At 42.3% G+C, this 21,683-nt stretch overlaps 1 protein-coding gene across 1 annotated transcript in view; it reads left to right on the plus strand.

Annotated features, from left to right (window-relative positions):
• SGCZ (sarcoglycan zeta) overlaps positions 1–21,683 on the plus strand; it is a 4,560,311-nt gene that overhangs the window by 1,795,234 nt on the left and 2,743,394 nt on the right. The window lies entirely within an intron of this gene.

Consider the following 21,683-nt stretch of genomic DNA (forward strand, 5'->3'; position numbering starts at 1 on the left):
AGCCAAATGGCCCCTGGAGTCACTCTGGTGGTCCTGGGTTCAAGATGCAGGCCCAGTCCTTCTCAGGGATCAGGGCAGCAGAGTAGCAGTCCCTCTTGCAGCAGAGCTGCACAGTGATCCTCCTTCCGAGTCTTCCACAGGTACAGATATGTTCCTGAAGAGCTGGGTCTCAGGGTCCACTATTTATCTTCGGGGTAGCTTTGAATTTGGAGACATTTTGATAGGTTTCCATCCCTATTTGGAATCTCCTGCCTTCCTGCCTTCCTGCCCTGGCCCCAGCTTGTCTGGGGGCAACACAAAGTAGTTTGAAACCCTTTGTGAGTGTGCTGAGGCAGTATATTTGTGATTTGCAAGTGTGATAGATGCCAGCTCTGCCCCCTATCAAGCCAGAGATGGCCCATCCTACTAACACCCATTCCCCATTCGTCTCACTCTCTGGGAACAATGCCCAAAAACCAATTGCCAGCTATACCTAGTCATGTGACCCGGCATATGGGGTGCAGGCACCAAATGGATGGAGCAAGTAAATGGCAACTCTCTAAATGTGGCATTTTCAGAATTGTGACTTAAATCCAACTTTATATTTTTCTTGCTGTAGTGAAAAATGTATTTCAGATTTTTGTATAACCAGGACAGGTAAAAATAGAAGGTACATGGCCCACTTTTTAAATACACTGCACCCTGCCCTATCGGCTGTTTAGGGCTTATCCTAGGGGTGGCTTACATGTATTAAAAAAGGAAGCTGTAGGCGTGGAAAAAGGTTAATTTTCCCATTTCAAACTCTCAGTATAAACCTGCATACACATGTTGCCATGGCAGATCAGAAACATGTTAAAAAAGCTACTTCGTTGGGTGGCACGATAAGTGCTGCAGGCCCATTAGTATCATTTAATTTACAGCCCATGGAAACCAGTAGTACTACTTTAATTGGAACTTTCAAGTGAATTAAATGTGCCACTTAGGTGGAAGTCAATGTTGCCATGTTTTTGTGAGAGAGCACAAGCACTTTAGCACTGGTTAGCAGCATTAAAGTTTGCAGAGTACTATGGCCAGCAAAAACAAACTCAGTAAAAACAGGAGGATTGAAGGCAAAAAGATGGGGGATATCCACACCAAGCATGTCAGGTCCAACAATATCTTTGCAATAAGGCCATATTAATTTGCACCAGGATATATGAAAGTTAAATGAAACATGAGGGCTGCACTCTACATTTGACACACCTGAACATAGGATTGCAAAAGCATGGCTCCTGGCTTACCATTGTGACTACACTGGCTGCTTCTTAAAGCCCTGTACTAATGCATTTCAGATAAAAATGTTCGTGACATGTAGAAAATATATAATGTATATATGTTAGATATGCTAAACACAAAGATCAAATATGTCCTTACAGTACACAGCTGCAGAGTACTCTTTTTACTATATAAGTTAAGCACCATTTCTCTAATTATGCCTGGTAAGAAATTAAAGTCTATTTTTCTAATTTTAGGCAGGAAGGTGTTAAGAGGTCTATTCAATGTTGCTTTCTAGTGTTCCTCAAAAATCTAATTCAATGGTGAAGATCAATTATTGGTAGGTAAATTAGAAACAAAATTTTATAAAACATAGTTTGTATTGTCCTTAAACTCTAGCAGTAATTATTTAGATCTACCAGGTATCACCTCCTCGAAGTGATTAAGCCTGTTGAGGTAGGAAAATACAGAATTAGGTATATATATGAAAGAATAAGCCTACTTCTTAATGCAGAAAGGCTGGAGAGGGACATTCCCAGGCACTTATGTCCCATAAGTTAGGGCCTGGCTTTGGATTTTGAGCTGCAAGGCAGCGCTTAGTGTGGCTATAGCGAATCAATGTAGGAGCCCTATCTGGCATTCATCTCTACTCTCAGAGAGAAAGTCATCTTGCTCCTATATAAGAATATCTGAAAGAGGGTCCTCATTTACATGGGGCGTGCTTTGGAGGAATAAAGCGATCTGAAGTGGAGAGACTGAATTCTGTAATTTTGAACTAAAGTAACCCCAACAGCTTACACTCAAGAAATTCTGGAAGATCTGCAAAGGTTGGATGGCTGATGGTAAGATTGGCTCAAGGGATGTCTTTAACAACAGACACTAGATACAATGGCGGCTCACCAATACAAAACTCCTGTACTTGTGCGAATCATTAAAATATGATATAGTCTACATTATTTTCCAATCAAAACCCTACAGGGTCTTCTACTCTTGAATCTATGGAAAGGAAGTGCACTCAGTTGTTTAAATGATTGGTCACCTCTATGGTTACTGGTATGCAAAAAGTTGAAAAATGGGTCCTACCTGTGTTGGAGAAGCAACACCCCAGTTGAAAGTAGAGAACATTCAACCCTATGGGAGCCATGCTCAGGGAGGAATCTTGAACCCAAGACAGGCAGCCTGAGATCTGCGTGGGAGAACAGGATCAACTTTTACAACAGCTTCAAAAAGTGGGGCATATTTATTTTTTGCCTCAAAATTAGGTTTCAGTGAAGTCTCAATGTGAGGGTATCCAAAGCTCACAAGCCCTGCTTATCTACAGCATTAATCATTGCCTTGCTGTAGGATTTTAGGAAACTAAAACGTCACTAAGTCTGTGTGAGTGAAATGTAGGACTAAAAAAAGGCAGCAAAGAAATCTTAGCTGCAAAATGACCCAGGGCTGCTGCAGAATACATCTCAGTCCCTCTTGGTGTTTTGGTTGCAAAACTGAATATTTTAGCAAGAGCCCAGATAGTGTATTAGAGTTCAGAGAACCTTGCTGGCATCAAGATTCTGCGGCTTCATTGCCCTGCCGCAGGAGTTTGACTTCCAAAAGTCCCAAGGTACAAATTGTGAAGTGACTGTGATCCATGTTCTATTGCAATTGGCCTTAAAATATTTATATGTCCCAGTTTACTGCAAAACCTATAGTTTTATAGTTTCTGGGAGCTTTTTTTCATAAAACTTTTTAAAAGTCATACCACCGATTCCCTCAAATTGTTTACAAAAATGTTTGTGTCACGTTGAGCTATTATTTTTTTCTTTATTTTCTAAAATGATTTGTGAATGTTATTTTGTTGTTTCTTGTCTAATGTTGTTTGGCCCTGCTTGAATGAATGACATGTTTCTATGAGAACAATCTTGCTTCTTGTGCCATCACTATCAGAGATTGAACACATTTTTCTCAGTGAAGTGTGTTGTATGGTAATCTAGCACAACAGTTCCTTATTATGTTGATGGGGTCACTCCCTACCCCCTCAAAATGGATATTTCAATTTCTCACATGCATCCCAAACATTTAGGGGCATTTGCAGTAACAGTATTTTCATCATTTCTAATCAAAATACACTTTTACAGTTTCATTATATGGAATGGCAATTTCATATATGAAATACTCTTTATATGGTGCAGGCTGTAATGACAACATAATGTTACTTTTCTGTTGATGGTTAAGAATTGTGCCAACACATTGCAAGAGTGAAATCTACAAACTTAACCCCGGTAATTATCACAAGAATATCCCTGTTTATGATGCCTAATTAGCACTAAGTTATAGTTATAAATTAGTGTGGTTTATTCAGGGTTACATTTTGAGCCATTTGACATGAACACAGTGAGTAAGTCAGAAATATAGACTTGAGTCTTAAGTGGCGATCAATATCCAGGAGTAGTAAATGTGGATATTTGGAGATGTACATAAGCAGTGATTCGTATATTATTCCTTACAGAGGCACTTTGTAACACTGAGAAGGACCTCAGAGCAGAAAGGGCTAAAACATCTGTAACAGAGTGGTGTGCGCTGAAGTGAATGGAACATAGCAGCATTTCATTTGTAACTGGTGCAAATTAGAATGATGAGCATATTCAGTTATGATAACCTGGTTCTCTGTTGTCAAAAGGGAACACTTTGCCTCTGTGTCTGCAACATGCTGTAGATGCGGGTGCAGAGGCAAAAAGACTATCAGGTGTTGTACTGACTGGCACCACAAAGAGGAGGCATGCAGTGTGCCCCTGAGGGTGCATCTTGTAAAGAGAGTCCTCAGGGCTCCTCCAGTTATCTCCTTGAAAAAAAATGCAATCAATCACTGCCCCTATCTGAAGTGGAAGCTCTCCCACCCTTTCAAATTCAGGCAGGGTTGCCTCCTGTACAAGAAAGGCAGATGAGTGTATTCAGATAGCCTTTTTCCTTTTCAGCAATGCACTACCCCAGGGCAGGTGTGAGTTCACAGCTGTGTTTTGTACATTGTATTCATTATGATGGGGTGCAGTGACCAGGTTTGCACCTGAGACACCTAGTTAAAGGTGCCCCAGGAACCAGACAGGGCAATGTGTCACATCTGCAATATGGGCCTTGGTTGATTACCCTTCACATTGGTATAGATCGACTGCTTTAGACCACCATGCCTGGAAAAAACCTTTGAGAAAATAATTTTGACTTTGCCCAAACTACCTAATTTTACAAATGTCAGAGACAATAAAGTATGAAATAGTTTGCGTACAAGAGATAAGTTGGCTGGAAATTGGGTTGCTGGTTGACTAGGGTGTGAGCCTTGGTCAAGCAGCAACCACAGTCCAAGTCAAGGTAAGGCCCAAGCAAACCCCAAATGAACCGGTGCTCAGACCCATGGTATCTTAGTGCATTACAGTCACCTTAACTTATAAGCAATGTGTAAAGTATTTGTGCAAAACTTCAAACAGTAAAGCAAATAAAACATCACACAAAACATCCCACACTAGGTTAGATGAATAGAGCTTCATTTAATAAATAAAACAAGACCAAAAAGACGAAAATCCAATTAGTAGAACTGGAGATGTTGAGTTTTAAAGTCTTTAGAAAATAGGGCCTAAAGGCGTAAAGCGGCCGCTGAGGATATCTGCTCGCACAGGCTCGGGACAAATTCACAAGTTCAGGCCGACCACAATGGAGCATGGGATGGCTACAGGGACCCAGTTAGGCCCACTGAACAGAGTACCTTAAATCCTGGTTTGCGGAGCATTGTATGGATCCGCATCGAAGATATGTCATGCAGCCGAAGCAATGCATTGATTCCACGAGGTAAACAGCATTTACAACAAATCTTTTACCCCGCAGGGAATCTCAATGCAGACGTTACAACGACCGCGTTGTGATTCCACATACCATTACTCTGCAAGTTGGAACAATGATTTACGGGGGGGGGAGGTGTTGGATTTAAAATCCAACACCTTCTCTAGTGTCCGCACAGACTGGAGTTGGAATAGTAAATTATACTGTTCCAACTTCCAGCGCCCCCCTCCGCAAGTCGTTATTCCGACTTGCGGAGTAATGGTATGCGGAATCGCAGCGCGGTCGATGTAATGACCGCTTTGTGATTTCCTGCGGGGTAAAAAAAATGTGGTATTTAAAGGTACATTCGTTCCATGAAGCAGTAAGGCTGCAGTGCGAGGGCCTGTATCGTCGTTGAGCATTCTGTTGATGGGGCTAGTTATGAAAAGTCCGTAGTCGAGGATGTGATGCATAGTCAGGGTGATGCGACGATTTCAAAGAGCTGTGATGCAGAGTCCGTTGCCAAAGCTGCTGTCAATGAGAGATGCCAGGGCCTGCGGCGAAGAGGCATCACACAGTGGCCATTCCAAAGGTGATGTGGGCTGTGGCGTCTGTGCAAGATTTTGGGACAGGTCTAACTCACGCAGCAGTGGAGCTGCTCGGTTCTACTCAGGGGTGCGCCACGCAGCAGAGGAGATGCATCAGTTCAGCTGGTACCAAAGAGGCCATATAAGCACCTTAAGCTCACTTCCAATGGTCCAGGACTGGGATAGCACCAGTTGGCACAGTAAACTCACAGATGGCAGAGACGAAGTGCAGATGCAATGTTCTTGTAAGCATGTTATGTCCCTAAGGCTTCAGATCAGGAGTATAGCCAGCTAGCCCTTGCAGTCACTCTGGGTCTATGTTCAAGAGATGCAGGTCCAGTCCTTCTCACACAGGCAAGAGGTCAGCATATCAGCACAGCAGGACAGCAGCTCCTTCAGAGCAGCAGCACAGCAGAGTGGCAGTCCTTTCAGTAGCACAGCAGTTCTTCTTCCAGGAAGATTACCCACAGGTCCAGATGTGTACTGATGTGGTGGTGTCTGAGGTCCATCTTTGTTTTACACAGTTGAGCCTCTGAATTGGGGAGAAGTTTCTAGAGGCATGCTTTGAATTGCACAGATGCCATGTCTTCCATGCGCTAGCTCCAGACCAACTACTGGGGGTTGGCGGCCCTTTGTGTGGAGACACAACAGAGCCTATTCAAGTGTAAATGGGGCTGTGCCCTGCTCCTCCCTCACATACTGCCTGTGATGGCCCATCCACTCACACATAAGCTCCCATTGTGTGTGTCTGTCTAGGAGGAAAAGATAAAGCCCCACTGCTAACTATACCCAGTCGTGCCCAGAGACAAGCTGAAGGCACCAAATGGCTAAGGCAAGAAAATGCCAGCTTTCTGAAAGTGGTAATTTCAGAACTACATTTTAAAATCCGACTTCACTATAAGTTAAGATTCTAATTTGTGATTCTAGAGACACCAAGCATGAACTGATTATCTCTTACCATTTGGAAATTACACGTCTAAAATGTAATAAAGCAACACATATGTTATTCTATGCGAGAGGTAGGCTTTGCAATAGTGAAAAAACGAATGTAAGAATTTTTTACCACCAGCACATGTAAATCTTAAAAGTACATCATGTCCTTTTTTTTAAGGACATTGCACCCTGCCTTCTGAGCTGTCCAGGGCCTACCGTGGGAGTGACTTATATGTATTAATAAAGAAGGTTACAACTGCACACACATTGTCTGTAATGGCATCCCTGAGGCATGTTTTGTGGGCCAATTAGATGAGTGGTGCAATCAGTGCTGCTGACCAACTAGTAGCATTTAATTAACACATGTAAAAGCACTATACTGAGGACTTCTTAGTAAATTAGTTATGCAAATTGGGTATAAGCCAGTGTTACCATGTTTTGAGCAGAGAGCACAAACACTTTAGCACTTGTTAGCAATGGCAAAGTGCGCAGAGTCCTAAGGCCCGCAAAAATGAAATCAGCAAAAACAGGAACTCTGAAGGCAATAAGTTAGGGGGAAACTACTCCAAGGATTCCAGGTCTAACAGCTAATAAAGCAACAATAATAATAATATAAAGTGAAAACTCCTTGTAAGAAATTGATGCACTCATTAAGGGGGATGAGAACCCACATCAAATAATAATCACGATCTTTATCGGGGTAACCCACAAGTCACTAAATAAACCTGAGCTTAAAAATCTGACAACTTGGCACAGAGCAGTCAAGCTTAACTTTATGCATCACGCAAACAGTAAATGTTATTAATTCAAATGAGACAAGAATGACAGAAATCCAATCAGTAAAACTGGAAATATGGAATTTGAAATTCTTAAGTAAGAATAGTAGCAGAAAGCACAAAGCGCAAACTAGGGTTATGTGGCCATGTGAATTATTTATGCAGCACTTAAACACTATTAAAGTGAAAACACAAGGAAAATCCTAAATCATTTTAGAAAAATATGGAATATTTTATTAAATACATAGACATAAATATGACCATAAATCCAATGCGCGCAGCAGGTTGGATCCAACAAATGGCTCAATGACGACAGGTACCTGGTTTTCATGGTCTTGGAGTTGATATGAGGCAACTCCACATCAGGCCCAGTGAAGCCATTGTTGAAGGTTTTTGGTGTTGCTTGGATGCTGCTCAGCGTCCAGTCTGGTGAAGCCGCCAATCGGTGCTGCTTGCCATCGAGTCTGGTGCAGCCATAATCTGTGTCTGCATCAATGCTCATTGTCAAGTCTGGTGAAATTCTCAGTAAGCAAGGAGGAGTACACTTTGACCACCCCAAATGGACTAGGACCATGAGGGCAGTACTTGGGAGTCAGAACTTACTCCCACAAAGGGCAGCAGAGGGGACCAGGCCAGGTCCATTTTGGACTGGTCAGCAGGCAAACAGGAAAGGTCTCTGAAAACTTCTTGTACCCCTCAGCTCAAACAGGCGGTCAGTCAAGTGATCCTTGGAGTCACTTCTGGGGGCATTGAGTCAAGGCAAGCATTTCCAATCTTACAATAGCAGTGCAGTCCTTCCGATTCCCTCAGGTACAGGACTGTCCTGGAGAGAGCCACTTGTATACCTAGTGCCAGCCTATGGGTGGAGGGCAATTCTTTGTCCACCTGCTAAGACAGTTCTGGTTAGTTCTCCCACGCCCCTACTCGGTTTAGTGCCCGTCTGACACTGACAGAAAGGACTTTTGGTTTTAGGCCGAATAAGACAACTTTGTAAACGTGTTTTTCAAAATAGTAATGTAAAATCCATCCTTAGCATTTAATTGGATTTACAATTACTATTAAAATATACATTGACATTTGTTTTAGCTGTTCCCAAACTGAATTTAGCAATTAAGTGGAATGGTATAAACCAGTGCCTATGGGAGATACAGGCTTGTCACTGTAAAAATTGACTTTGGGGGTTTTTCATTGCCAGGACATGTAAAACATTAAATATACATGTCCTACTTTTAAATATATGCACCGAGCATACCTTAGGGGTTACTTATAATATTAAAAAGAAAAGTTTAGGCCTGTCAAATGAGTTATGTTAACAGGTCAAAATGGTAGTTTAAAAGTGCACACCCAGGCTGCAGTGGTAGTCCTGGAGACAGGGTTTGACAGTGCTAATTTAGTGGGAGGCGCAATGTGAGCTGCAGCCTATTAGTAGTATTTAATGTACATGCCCTGGGTACAAATAGTACCATATAGCAGGGACAGTAAATGTAATGTGCCAAGCAAGTGTATAACAACTTTAAAATGTCGGAAAGGGAGAGCGCAAGCACTTTACCGTATGGTAACAGGGATAAGGTGTACAGTGTCTTATGTCAACAAAAATGGGTTCAGTAAAAGAAGGCAACAATTTGGAGGCATACCAGTAAAATGAGAGTCACTGCCAAATCTTCGTGGTGAAAACACTGATAATGAGTTCAACTTTATGTCCACGAAAAAAGAAACGTCCTTGCATGTACAGAGAGCAACGGGAATGCACTGAATAAAACGCAGACCAGTTGAACTAAAAAGGATTATAGCTAAGGCAAATCCAAATAATCATGCAAGCACACACCTCACCTAACCGTGCATTAAATTAACACAGCTAGGAGTAACTTTGTAAGGAAGAACTCATTCAAGCGTGAAATTAACCAATGCCCAGAACACTCTTCTGAATAACCAAGATTCGCTTTAAAAAATACCAGTGATAGAAAACAAATACCAATTTAACATCAATCCAAGTAGACCGCGTTAATTGTTTTGCCTAGGAATTAAAAGTAAAAACATGCAAGGGTGCTTATGCTGAACAAAACGGCAATCTTTGCAGACACCTCGACACCATTAAAGAAACAATGTCTATCATAGCACGTGACATAAACATAGCTTAATAACACGAGCCTCCACCTATGCATACAATGAGATGCTAAAGGAAAGTGTCTATATTTCTCAAAATTCCTTTTGTGCATATCAGTGCAACTATAATTATTTTATTCATCCTGTCCTAGTCAGCAAAGTCCAGCCAGAATAAGCCTCACAGAGAAAAACGATTCAGACCCTCCTTCTATGAACCACGTAAACTAATTAGCGTATTCTTTTTTTCAAATCGTAGGAAACTGCAGCTAGGTTTCCTAAGTACCAAGGGTGCTTAGTGTTGATTCATTCTCATGCCGTTTTCCACCCAACCTACACTACCTATTTCAATCTTGCATGTTCTACTTCATCTCCCCTTTCTCCATGTATCACTGTTTGCTTAGGTATAATTGCGGTTTTGAGATAGAGAAACACCTTCCCGCTTCAGACCAGGAGGGGTGATATATGTTGGTGCCAACCTACCTCACATGTGCACCTAGTTCTGACTCAGTAAGGTGGATATGCCTAGCTTACTTACTATTCTTCAATGAAGTATTTTTCACACAGGATTATTTTTCTACTACTTGAGAATTTTTTTACTTGAGGATGAAAATATATTGATCATGGTTACATGCAAAGAGGGTGATTAGTCATAACGTAAAATTCTGAAGAACCTTTAGCTAGAAACCTTTCAAAATTGATATGACTTTTTCTGAGGTCATGAAGGCTAAAGGCTTAAAGGTCACAAGATGTCACTAGCTGCTATTTCATCTGGGGACTATGGGGCTCATTATGATGACAGGCGGACATCAGAGCAATTAGGATGCACCCGCCATCGGGCACATCCTGGCCTTTTACCATTGCGGACGGTGCTGCTGGCTAGAGCACCGTCTAAAATCCTTGGATTGGCTACCATTGGAAGCCAGAATTTATTTGAAAATAGCATGTATAATGCACAAAGCCATGCATCACAAGGCACCCAGCTATCTGGCACAGAAACTGACGATCTCTGGTGGGATCAGATCCTCAAGAAGTGCGGAAAACTTACTACTGAAATCGCAAAGATTCAACAAGAAGAAAACATATAACCAAACCTTTTCAGGGATAGCGCCCAGAATCTGGAATGCCTTACCCCCAGAAACCAGACTTAACTCCTCTACCGCATCCTTCAAAAAAGAAGTAAAATCGATTCTCATGGCCAAACATACCCTACTACTATCCCTTATTATGTCAAGGGACCACCCAGGCATCCTAGACATTATATCTACCCTTTACCGAACTCACCGGGGTAGTTTTGTGATGTACCTTACAACTCTGTTTTTACAAGATGTTATGTATACGAGCTTTGACTTGCATTGAACTGATGTGTAAAGATCTCTACATACTGTAAAGCACTCTGATATCCGCAAGGGTCTTGTTCGCGCTTTATAAAACTTTCAAAATAAATAAAATAAATAAATACATTCAAAATAAATGTACATAGTTTCCCTGCACCACGTGGGTACCCCCCAGTGCACCCCCACACCACCCACAGAGAGGGCATGCAACGGACCCCCACCAGCCTTTCCATGGCAGCATCGTCGCCATGGTAAGGCCTGTCTATTTCCACATCCTAATATGGCGGACAGTGCCTTCTAGGCACCACCACCATATTAGTGGCCCTGCTTCGCCCAGCAGGTAATCGTAACAATTGCCACCGGCGGAAAAGCGAAGAAACAGACTTTGCATCCGCCGCGATACTCACCGACATCCTAATATGGCGGTGGGTAAATCTTATTACTATGGCGGAACGATCGCCACTGCCGGCTCAGCGGTGACAATCGTTCCGCCATCGGAATGAGCCCCTAAGTGTGTACTAGTGCCTACTGCTATCACAGGACTGTACATCCATGCTTACCTTTGAAGGTCTATGCAATAGACCTGTGACATGATCCTGACCCGCTGGCCTTAGTAAAGGAGCATAGCTGTTTAAAATACCAGCAATAAGTTTGAATGTAAACTCCAGACTAACAAAGCATAGGAAAATGCCTCTTTTTGCCTGACCACCATCTTTTGTTGTGGACTGATGTTGCTGTTTGTTTGACTCTGTGCACTGTACCTCTGCTAACCAGGCCTGGGTAATGTGCTTTGACTCCTAAAACATGTTGAAATTGGTTATCGTCCTAATTGGCATTTCTAACTTACCTATAAATTACTAGTATATGGTGCAAAATCTATCGAGAACTTGTAAATTATATGTCACTAGTGCACTGCAGCACCCATTGTGCCAACCACCATAGCAACAGTACAAACATGACTGCTGATCTACCATTGTAGCTTGCCCATGGCAGTTTTAAATTTCTAATCAACCAGTCAAAATAAACAGTTTTTGCACACTAAAACCTTCCAATTAAATATCAATAAGTCACCTCCATGTAGGCCTTATAAGCCCTAAGGCAGTGCACAAGGGATTCAAAAGTAGGACATGTAAACATCTATTGTTTGTCAGTTCTTTACAGTGGAAATGCCCCAAAAGGTGTTGTTAGATATAGTCAGCTTTTTTAGGTATGGTACCCCCACATATATTTTTTTGTTGCTGAACTGTTTTTGTAGGACACTTACCACTTAGAATGTGTTTGTACCCTCCCTTTCAAACATGTTAATATTGGTATACACCTGATTTGCACGTTTAATTTGTAAGTCCCTTGTCCCTAGTCTATGTTGCTAACTATATCCAGGGCCTGCAAATTAAATACAACTAGTGGGTGGAGCACTCATTTTGTAACCCACTAAATAGCATTTGAAATATGTCTCCAGGTTGGCCACTTGGATGTGCAGTTTTAAACGGTCATTTGACCTTTTAAAATAAACTTTTTGGCATAAGCCTTCCTTTTTAATAATTATAAGACACCCCAAGGTAAATCTTAAAATCCCATTGAGCATGGTGCGTGGTATTTGAAAGTAAGACAAGTATATTTAATGTTTTACATGTTCTTGAAGTGAAAAACTCCCAAAGTCATATTGCACTGTGGCCAGGCTGGCTCTTCTATATGTTAACATTGATTTAAATTATTACACCTAATAAGTGCTCTATTCTGTTTGCGAATCGCTAGAAAAATATTGTAAGGACACATTTTAAAATATTTTAAAATCCAACTTAATGCTCAGGTCATATTTTATATAACCATTTTGGAAATGTCACTTTTAGAAAGTAGCCCTTTTCCTGCCTAAAACCAAAAGGATTTCCTGCCAGTGTCCATCTGACACCTGATCTTTGATAGCTTCCATTTGGTCAGATGCGTATTGCTCCCAGACAGTGGGAAAATGGCTCTGGGTGTGAAGAGGGAATCCCCTCCCTTGGCAGGATGACCTGGGATCTGTGCCCAGCCCTTTCCTGGCCTTCAAAGTATGCCTTCTCTGCCACTAAAGTATTCATAAAAGTCTATCATTATTTTGCACACCCTGCCACCTCAATGTGAACCCAGCCTTATGCAAATCAGTCTTGACCTTTCTTTAATGGGAACAGTCCAGAATGTACTGCCAGGTCAGGTCCTCGCTGAAGTGGAACACAAGCATAATTTGTTAAGTTAAGGCTCATCAGTCAGGCATAGCTGGGTTCCAATGGCAGTGTACACTGGAAGCACATCTAGGCACAGCTGTCCCACTTATGGTGGAACAGTAAAGTAAAGAAAAAAGTGATGGATGGAATGCCTGAATTAATCTTAGCCACTGGTAATTACTCGGGCCTATTGTGTCAATGGCAGATGCAGCTTACACCTGGGCTCACCTCTCTTTTGTCTCTCTAGTCAGTGTGATGGTAAGAATTGACCAGAACTGATTTATGAGCGATAAAGGATTGCCTTATGTCCACAGGATGATACTGGGCATAAATGTGAAGCCCAAAAGACCTTTTTTTCAGAACACACCTGGACTTGTGTAGAACCAGGCAGACTTCCTTGCTGCCAGAACAGCCTGAAGAAAGACTGTATCTGCTTGTCTTGAATTCAGGACCGCATACATGGCTACAAGTGTCTGTTGGCGGACCTCGTGCCTGAGCTACAGGCATACAACAAGCTTCCGGAGGTTTCGATCCCTGCAACTGCCCAGGTGACCGATTCCAACGGGAGCTGCCAAAACCCTGGTTCTGGCCTCTGTTGGAGTAAGTCATAGCCACCAAGAGGAGCCCTCAGGTCCTGGACCTTTGGCTGCTGTTACAGCGTACGCCTCCTGTCACTGAAATGCATGATGGTGGACTTACAAACTTTGCAGCAACTTTGTGTCTGGAGAACCGATGGAGACTGGGGTCTCTGTCAAAGCTGCAGCCTTCGCCGTTGAATCAAATTGTAGGTTTGCCTTGCTGAAGGAGATCTGACTTCCAGAAAATGTTAAAGTTCAAACATAAAGGGGTACACCAGGACCCAATCAATGTGGAGGTGTTCCTGGGCATAGACTTTAGCCGTTTTGAAATTTCCTGCTTTCGTCGTGACTGGATTAGGTCTCCACTCTTCCGCAGCCCACCGTATTTGAGCCTCCCTTAGTATCCAGCTTGCTAACAACCACTTTTTGCTCTAGAAAAGTTACTAAGTCAGAAGGAAAACGTTCCCATTGGACAAACCTGAGCACTGTATGCAACAGGTGATTCATTGTGGTCAGCTTCAAGCTTTTTTACTTCAACCAAGTCCAGCATGATTAGATACCTGCAGTTGACGCTATGTGCTTTTTTGGCGCAGTATTTAATTCCAACTTGAAAAATTCATATCTACGGTTACACCTTTTAGATGTTAGTCATTTTGGTGTCAGTTTAGTTATGAAAAACTTCAGGTGGGAAATCACTAGAAATAATATTGAAAGACTCTTATTTTATAGTTTTTCAAAATCCAATTTAATGATAACCTTGCATTTTTAATAACTACAAATGAAAAAGTACTTTAAGAAGGTTACCTTTTACCTGCCTAAAGGTTTTGAAAGCCGATTTGCATGAGCTCCAACTCCCACCTAGCAGCTGTATACCGTTCTTGATGAGGTGTGAAAAATGCTCCCAGAGCAGGACAAGAGCCTTGAGTGTGGAGAAATGTTCCTCTGGCAAGATGACCCTCTAGGCTGGGTTTAGGAACTTTATTAAAATCAAAGAGGCCTACCCTGTCATAGGCAAATGCTAACTGACACCTTTCAGTGACCTTCTTTGTTCCCCCTGTCAAGCAGACACCAATCCCAGTTGAGTGGAGTGGCACCCAGAAATGGTTTGAAGTGTCACAGAAAAGGGTGGTTCTTTTACATGACAGCTCCTCTGGGTGGGCACACATGCCCACACAAGTGGAAATGCATTTCATCAGATAGGATTTGGACAGAGAGGAGTACTAGGAAATTGTCTACAATATGGAGCACATGTAATGCTACAAAAATGGGTAGGAACTTTTTTGGTTTTGGGTAAGGAGGGGCCAGGAGTCACTCCTATCGACGGGCTAGTGTCAAACAGAAATGTGACACCCATTAGACATCCTTTTTAGAACATAATAGACCTGTGGAAGACATAAGGAGGACTGCCCCTGCTGTGGTGACCTGTGGCGGGACCTGAAGTGCTGGGCCTACGCTCATTTGTACCCATGACTAAGAAGTGGACTCTAAGGGTCAGTTGGCTGACTTCCTGTTAAGCTACAGAGCTACAAAAAGTTGGAAGAAGCCCCTTTTCCTGAATATATCAGATGACCAGATCCAACTAGATTTGCACTTGACCCTGCTGGTACCTTCTGCTGGAGTTATTCATGAACCCCAAGTGCTGTTCCCGAGGTCCAGAGACCCTTGACTCTGCCGAAGACCTGGCTCTTAAAGTTAGATTAGTCGATCTGACTGTACCTCGTGGATGACTGGAAGCTCAGTGCCAGGAAAATCCATTGAGTGGCAGTTCACTTCATAAGTCACATTCCATTCCCTCAAAGTGTACTTCGCTTAACATCCTGGAAATCCTAGTACTTAAAACCTTTTTAGCTCTAAAGTCGTACAAACTTCAGAGACAAACCTGCCAAGTCAGTCTGACAAAGGTGCTTTGCCGATAAGCCAAATAGGTTGGTCCAAATTGAAGCTTTTCTGCAACAGCAAATTCTGTTCAGCAGGACTTCGTGGAGGGGGTATCCGGTCATGTCGAGCCCTGTTAACCTTTAGCTTACAGCATTCCCCCAGTAGAAAAAGTGACTAAATCTGAAAGCAGAAATTGTCACCAGCCAAAGTTGCTAAATGTATCCTGATGGCACGGGACCAGCCTGGCTTCCTTGAGTGTGAAATTTTAATTTCTCTCACTCTGAGTTTGCCTGCTAAAAGTCAACCACTTCGTTTGGACCTTTTTCAAGTGGCTATTCAACCTTACAGGGCCCTTCTTGGCAACAGCCTGCTGCCTTGACCCACTGAAATGTTTATTTCCACTACAGAGACTAAGGGCACTATATACATATTGGCGGTATGTATACACCATTACAATGGTGACAGAGTATACATACTGCCAATATGAAGGCCCACACATCCGATTTAAATGTGGGTGGGACTTCAGTTTTGCTATGGCAGTAACTTCTCTGTCTCTGCCATGGTCAAACTTCTCCAATGACCCAAGGGAGTAAGTGACGTCGATGAAATGTCTACATATCTGCCTGCCAATTTGGATGGGCAAAAATTTATTCATTTTTTGCTGTCTCTTAACACCAGATAAAACCTGGTGGTGAGGAACAGTAAAATCATTAAAATGCTCCGCCCACCATGGGAGCCAACTCCCATAATGAAAGGAGCATAATGTTTTTTCTAAAAAAAAAAAAGTCCTGTTGTGGGATTTTCTTTCTGAAAAGAAAAGAAAATGAGTTGTACTATAGGGCTGCATCCTGCTGCTGCAGCCCTCTAGCTCAGAGTAATATTCATTGCAAGGAACCTCCTTCAGGGCAGTTCCTAGCTATGCTTTTTTAAATGACCACCTGTTCAGCAGTCATTTATGAATTAGGTGGGCAGCCTCTCCACCATGAATTTAACTTGGTTTCTGAAACTGATCTGTGGTCTATCGTGGTTGGTTTTAATTTGCGCCTATGTCCTCATTGAGGTCAACCATATGAGTTAAGGCTTTTTGCTACTATTTTTATATAAAATTTTAAACATTCATGTCTTTGGGTGTCATTTTGTTAATTAAATTATTGTTAGAAATGAGTGTCTCCAGTTGGCAGTGGCTTGCACCCTGTCCAAGTAGGGACCCTTCCTTCTAGTACGGATAAGGAGATTACACATCTAAGATAACCCCTGCTCACCCCCTGGTAGCTGGGAACAAGCATTCAGGCTTATCCCAGAAGCAATGTGTAAAGTATTTGTACATAACACACAAAGTAACACATAAAAACCACTCAAAGTGGACACCAAACCAGATTAGATAAATAAAGTGTCTTTATCTAAACCAAACAAGACCAAAGCAACAACACTAAAACATACACAACTCAAAATATGACTTTTAAAAGGTTTCAAGCAATTCTGTCCATAGAAAGCTATGAATACATGATTTTCACACAAAGTACCTCAAATGCGTCACAATTCAGAAGCCAAACAGGAGCAGAGGAAGGAAGCATCGGAAAACACAGAACTGTATAGGTTCCTGAGTCCTTGGGGAGGCGATGCGATAGTTCTGCTGCACGCAAGAGAAGTGATGCGTCACATCTGGACTGCAGCAGGAAGTGAGGCATCTATTTCAAGATGGTCTTGGTCTTTAGCCGCGTTCCCATGATGTGTCATTTCTTTTAGCTGCACAGCAGGGCTTGCGTTGGTGTCAGGGGTGTGGTTTCAGACTTCCAGGGACCTAGAAATGGGTTTGGCACAACAAGGCAGGTCAGAACTCCCAGCAGTGGAGTTCAGTGATGCTGCAGAGGACGTCTTTGTGTTCCTAAGACTTCTTAACAGGAGACAAGCTCTACTTCAAGCCCTTGGAGATCTTCTTAAGCAGGATACCACAGCTAGGCAAGAGTCCAGTCCATTCCACTGCCCACAGACAGAATCAGCAATTGCAGGCCAATCCAACAAAGCAACACACAGCAAAAGGGCAGTACTCCTCCTGGCTGCACTTCTTCTTGGCAGGGTCCTGTGAGTCCTTAAGCAATCTTAAGTTCTGGGGTTTTAGGTATAATACTTATACCCCTTTTTCCCTTTGAAAGTTTCTTTTGCTCAGTAAAACTAATTCTGTCCTCCCTGGTAGAGCCACATTACAGGGTGTGGAGACAGCATTGTGGAGGGCAGCCACAGCCTATTTAGGTGCTTGTAACACCTCCTCCCACCACTCTAGCCCAGGGTGCTTCATCAACATTTGCAGGGCACCCTTCAGCTCTCTTTGTGTGGGTGTCTACAAGGAATGCACAAACAGCCCCTGTCAGTCTAAATCCAAAAGCAGGCAGAGGCATAAAAGACGCTTATACATGAAAATGTCCCTTTTCTAAATGTGGCATTTTCAAACACACAATTTAAATACCACCTTTACCAAAAGTAGTGCTATTACATTCTGAGTTCGGAGAGATCCAAACTCTAATCTCTAGCTGTTCCCAGTTGAAAGTTACACTTGTAAAATGTTACAAGGCAGGTTAAATGATAGTCTGTGGAACAGCTAGTCCTTGCAATAGTGAAAAATGAAATACACAGTATTTCACTATCAGGACATGTAAAACATAGTAGTTCAAGTCCTACCTGTAACATACACTGCACCCTGCCCATGGGGGTACCCTAAGGGTGCCTTACATATAAAAAAGGCAATGTTGGGGCCTGGCAAGTGGGTGCACTGGGCAGGTCTACATGGTGGTCATAAACTGCACACTCAAACACTGCAGTGGCAGGTCTGAGACACATTTTAAAGGCCGCTTGTGTGGGTGGCACAATCAGTTCTGCAGGCCCATCAGAAGCATTTTATTTACAGGCTCTGGGCACACATAGTGCAGTTTACTCGGGACTTACCAGCTAATCAAATAGTCCAATCATGGATAATCAATCATAATCATGATTTCCACAGAGAGTATATGCACTTTAACACTGATTACCAGTGGTAAAGTACCCACAGTCCTAAAGCCAACAAAAAGAGGGTCAACAAATAGGAGGCAAAAGGGAAAAAGGTCAATGTCCAACAATTATTCTCTAGTTTTTTACATTTGATTTATATTTTTATTGTTTTGTGTCTTTGACTTTTTAACTGTTTTAGTACTACTAATCCATGCCGTATGTAAATAATATAAGCATGAAATGCCTCTAAACAGAGAACGGCAATAACAAGGTTGTGAATTGTCTCTGATTGAAGCAGAGCGCCTGATTACACAAATTCCAAAGTGCCAACATGTAAAAGTGCCAAGGTCAGAAGGCACTGATCAAGTAGTAAACTATTTCATGGTCAGTGAAGGAACTTCAAACTAAACCTTTCAATGGCTTACAGAATAGAAAGGGATTTTTGGAATACTGCATCTTAATAGTTATGAAGGTAACACCCAGTTAATAATATAGTATCTGCAAATATCTTTATTTCTTTTCAAATTTTCCTAAAACGTGCCATGTTAAACTTGGAGATAGTCTGTATGTGAGACAGCAATAGAAACATTATCAACATCCAGAATTCTAGAAGTGCACACATTATGATATTACCTAAAGTGGACTTCATACTTAGGGATATGAATGCAAGTTGAACTAGTGGTCATGGCATTTGTTGAGATAACTTTGGACGTAATAGTGATGTTCAGCTTTTTCAGTTGTTAAAAATTTTTAAATGTCAGCCTCCTTTTGTGGTATTGGGTCATTGCGGATGGTCAGTGTCCGAGTAAAGGATAGGTTTCACGTTGCCGATCGTTGAGGATGGCACTATTGGCACGCAGAGGAGGTTTCATTGTAACTTCACATTTGTAGTCATCATGGAAGGCTTTGGTGTGAACTGGGATGTTTGCAAGAAATGCAATCTTCAGGATTTTCACCTTTTTCTTTATCAAGAGCTCTCACTGAGGGTCCAAGACCTGGGGTGCCCTCTTGAGGATCACACCTTACCCCAGCAAAGGCCAGCAGCAGGGCTCAGGCAGGTCCAAGCAGGTCCAGATGCAGTTGGGAAGCTGCAGGGAGGCCTCTGGAAGGGTGTTGTATCATTGTAGCTCACACATGAGTTCAGCCAACTGATCTCTGGAGTCTCTCTGGGTAGCCTGGAATCAAGGCAAGCAAGCCTAATCATTCTTCTTCAGACAGAAAGGCAGTCCTTCAAGCAGCAAGAAAGTACTTCTGGCAGCAGGGCAGACCTTGCACTGAATCTTCCTCAGGTTTTGAAGTGTTGTGATGTAAGGTCTGAGAGCACCATCTTTTATCCCCTGTGCCAGCCTTTATGTGGAGGACTAACGCTAACACACTCCTAAACGAGTTCTTACCAGATCCCCTGCTACTCCTGAGTTGGGCTCCCAGATGTCTATGATGACAAAAGCAAGGGCAGGTCTGGTGTCAAGTTCCCATGTAGGTCCTGTAGGCAAAACCCTTCGAAGTGTAAGTGGGGATAGGTGCAGCCCCTCCTCAGCTATCCTTTCCAGATGGCCCATCCTATACCCCCAGTGTCCCCATGTCTGGGAGAAATCAACAACCCATGGCAAGAGAACCTGCCACAGTCTTGTGACCCTGCCTACTGGCAAAAAAGCAAAGCAGGGTTGTGCCTAAAAAGTGCCAGCTTTCTAAAAGTGAAACAAAGTTTAAATGAAACATGATGCACTCCTTTTCTTCTATTTGATTTACCAATTTATCTGTCTCAAAGTGGATGCGTGTGAGTCCAGGTGCCGTGACCTATCCCAGTCACGGATATTTAAAGTGTACCAAAAGGCACGTGCATAGCGCGCACCCCTTCGCACTGCTAGAAATCCGGGATTGACCCTAATTCGTTTAACCAATATATCATTCTCCATATTAAACTTTTAGTACTCCAATACGTAGTCCATTGTTAATCCAAACATTTAGTGTAGTCGCTCGAAGACATTCAAAACTACTGCGAGGACAGCGCATTTCTCAAAGGTCTTTTATTATGTAATCTTCAACTGCATCCGGGCCTCAACTAAAGCATGTCGTGGTACATAGTTCATACTCTAGAACCGCATGAAATTCCACCCAATGCATTTCGGTCTCTCATAAGACCTTCGTCAGGGGTAACTACAAAAGACAGAAACAGACATTTCAAACTGTAGTTCAGAACCAAATATATATGAATGCAAATTAATCCCTATATGCGTGTGTCTTTAAATTAACTCAATTTCAGTCATTGCACCCGCCCAAATCTCTATGAAAACATGCCCATTAATATTTACTCCTCTCTGCTTGTGCTTTAAAAGTGCTTAAACTTGTGATAGCAAAACGAAAATTGTGTCCATTAAAACGCCAAATGAATATCAGGAAAAACCATTACCTTATATGTGCGCAAAATCCTTGCCTTTCTCAAACCCAAATCTTTTCCAACTCCCTGCTTCCCGCCCGAGTCCTAGTGGCACTCTCTCTGCCTTTCCCAAGCTCATAATGTTTAAACACTTTACCATGCAACCCACGGTCAGTGACCTTCTCACCTCGTACCTTTTCTCCCTCTACGATAACTTCCTGTACTCTTTCACATCAGCTGCTGAATTCACCCACCTGGGTCCTGACTATTTATACCCAATAGGACCGATCTTTAACTGTGTCTCATGACCACATCCCTCTTTCTAATGAAAACCTTAAAGAAACAGTCACCTAACCCCTCTAGGTGAACGTGCCCTGATTAAATCACTATTGTGGTTTTGAATGTCTTCGAGCGACTACACTAAATGTTTGGATTAACAATGGACTACATATTGTAGTACTAAAAGTTTAATATGGAGAATGATATATTGGTTAAACGAATTAGGGTAAATCCCTGATTTCTAGCAGTGCAAAGGGTTGGGGCGCTATGCACGTGCCTTTTGGTTCAGCTTTCTAAAAGTGACATTTTCAGAATTGTGATTTAAAATCTGACTCTACAATTAAAGAGGATTTTAAATTAGACTTAATTTGTGTGTAAACACATTTTCTCTATCTGCTCCACATCTGAAGTGAGCACTTTTAAAATGTAATATGTTAACCCAGTGTTAGCCTACGGAGGAAATAGCCTTACAACAGTGAAAAACCAACTTTAGGCTTTTTTCGCTGCCAGGACATGTAAAATGTAAACCCACATGTCCTACTTTTTTCATTATACAATGCACCCTGCCCTCAGAGTATTTAGGGGCTACCTTAGTGGTGACTTATAAGTATTAAGAAGGAAGGCTTAGGCTTGGAA

Source organism: Lissotriton helveticus, chromosome 2_2 (genome assembly GCF_964261635.1).
Source record: "Lissotriton helveticus chromosome 2_2, aLisHel1.1, whole genome shotgun sequence".
Classification (NCBI taxonomy): Eukaryota; Metazoa; Chordata; class Amphibia; order Caudata; family Salamandridae; genus Lissotriton; species Lissotriton helveticus.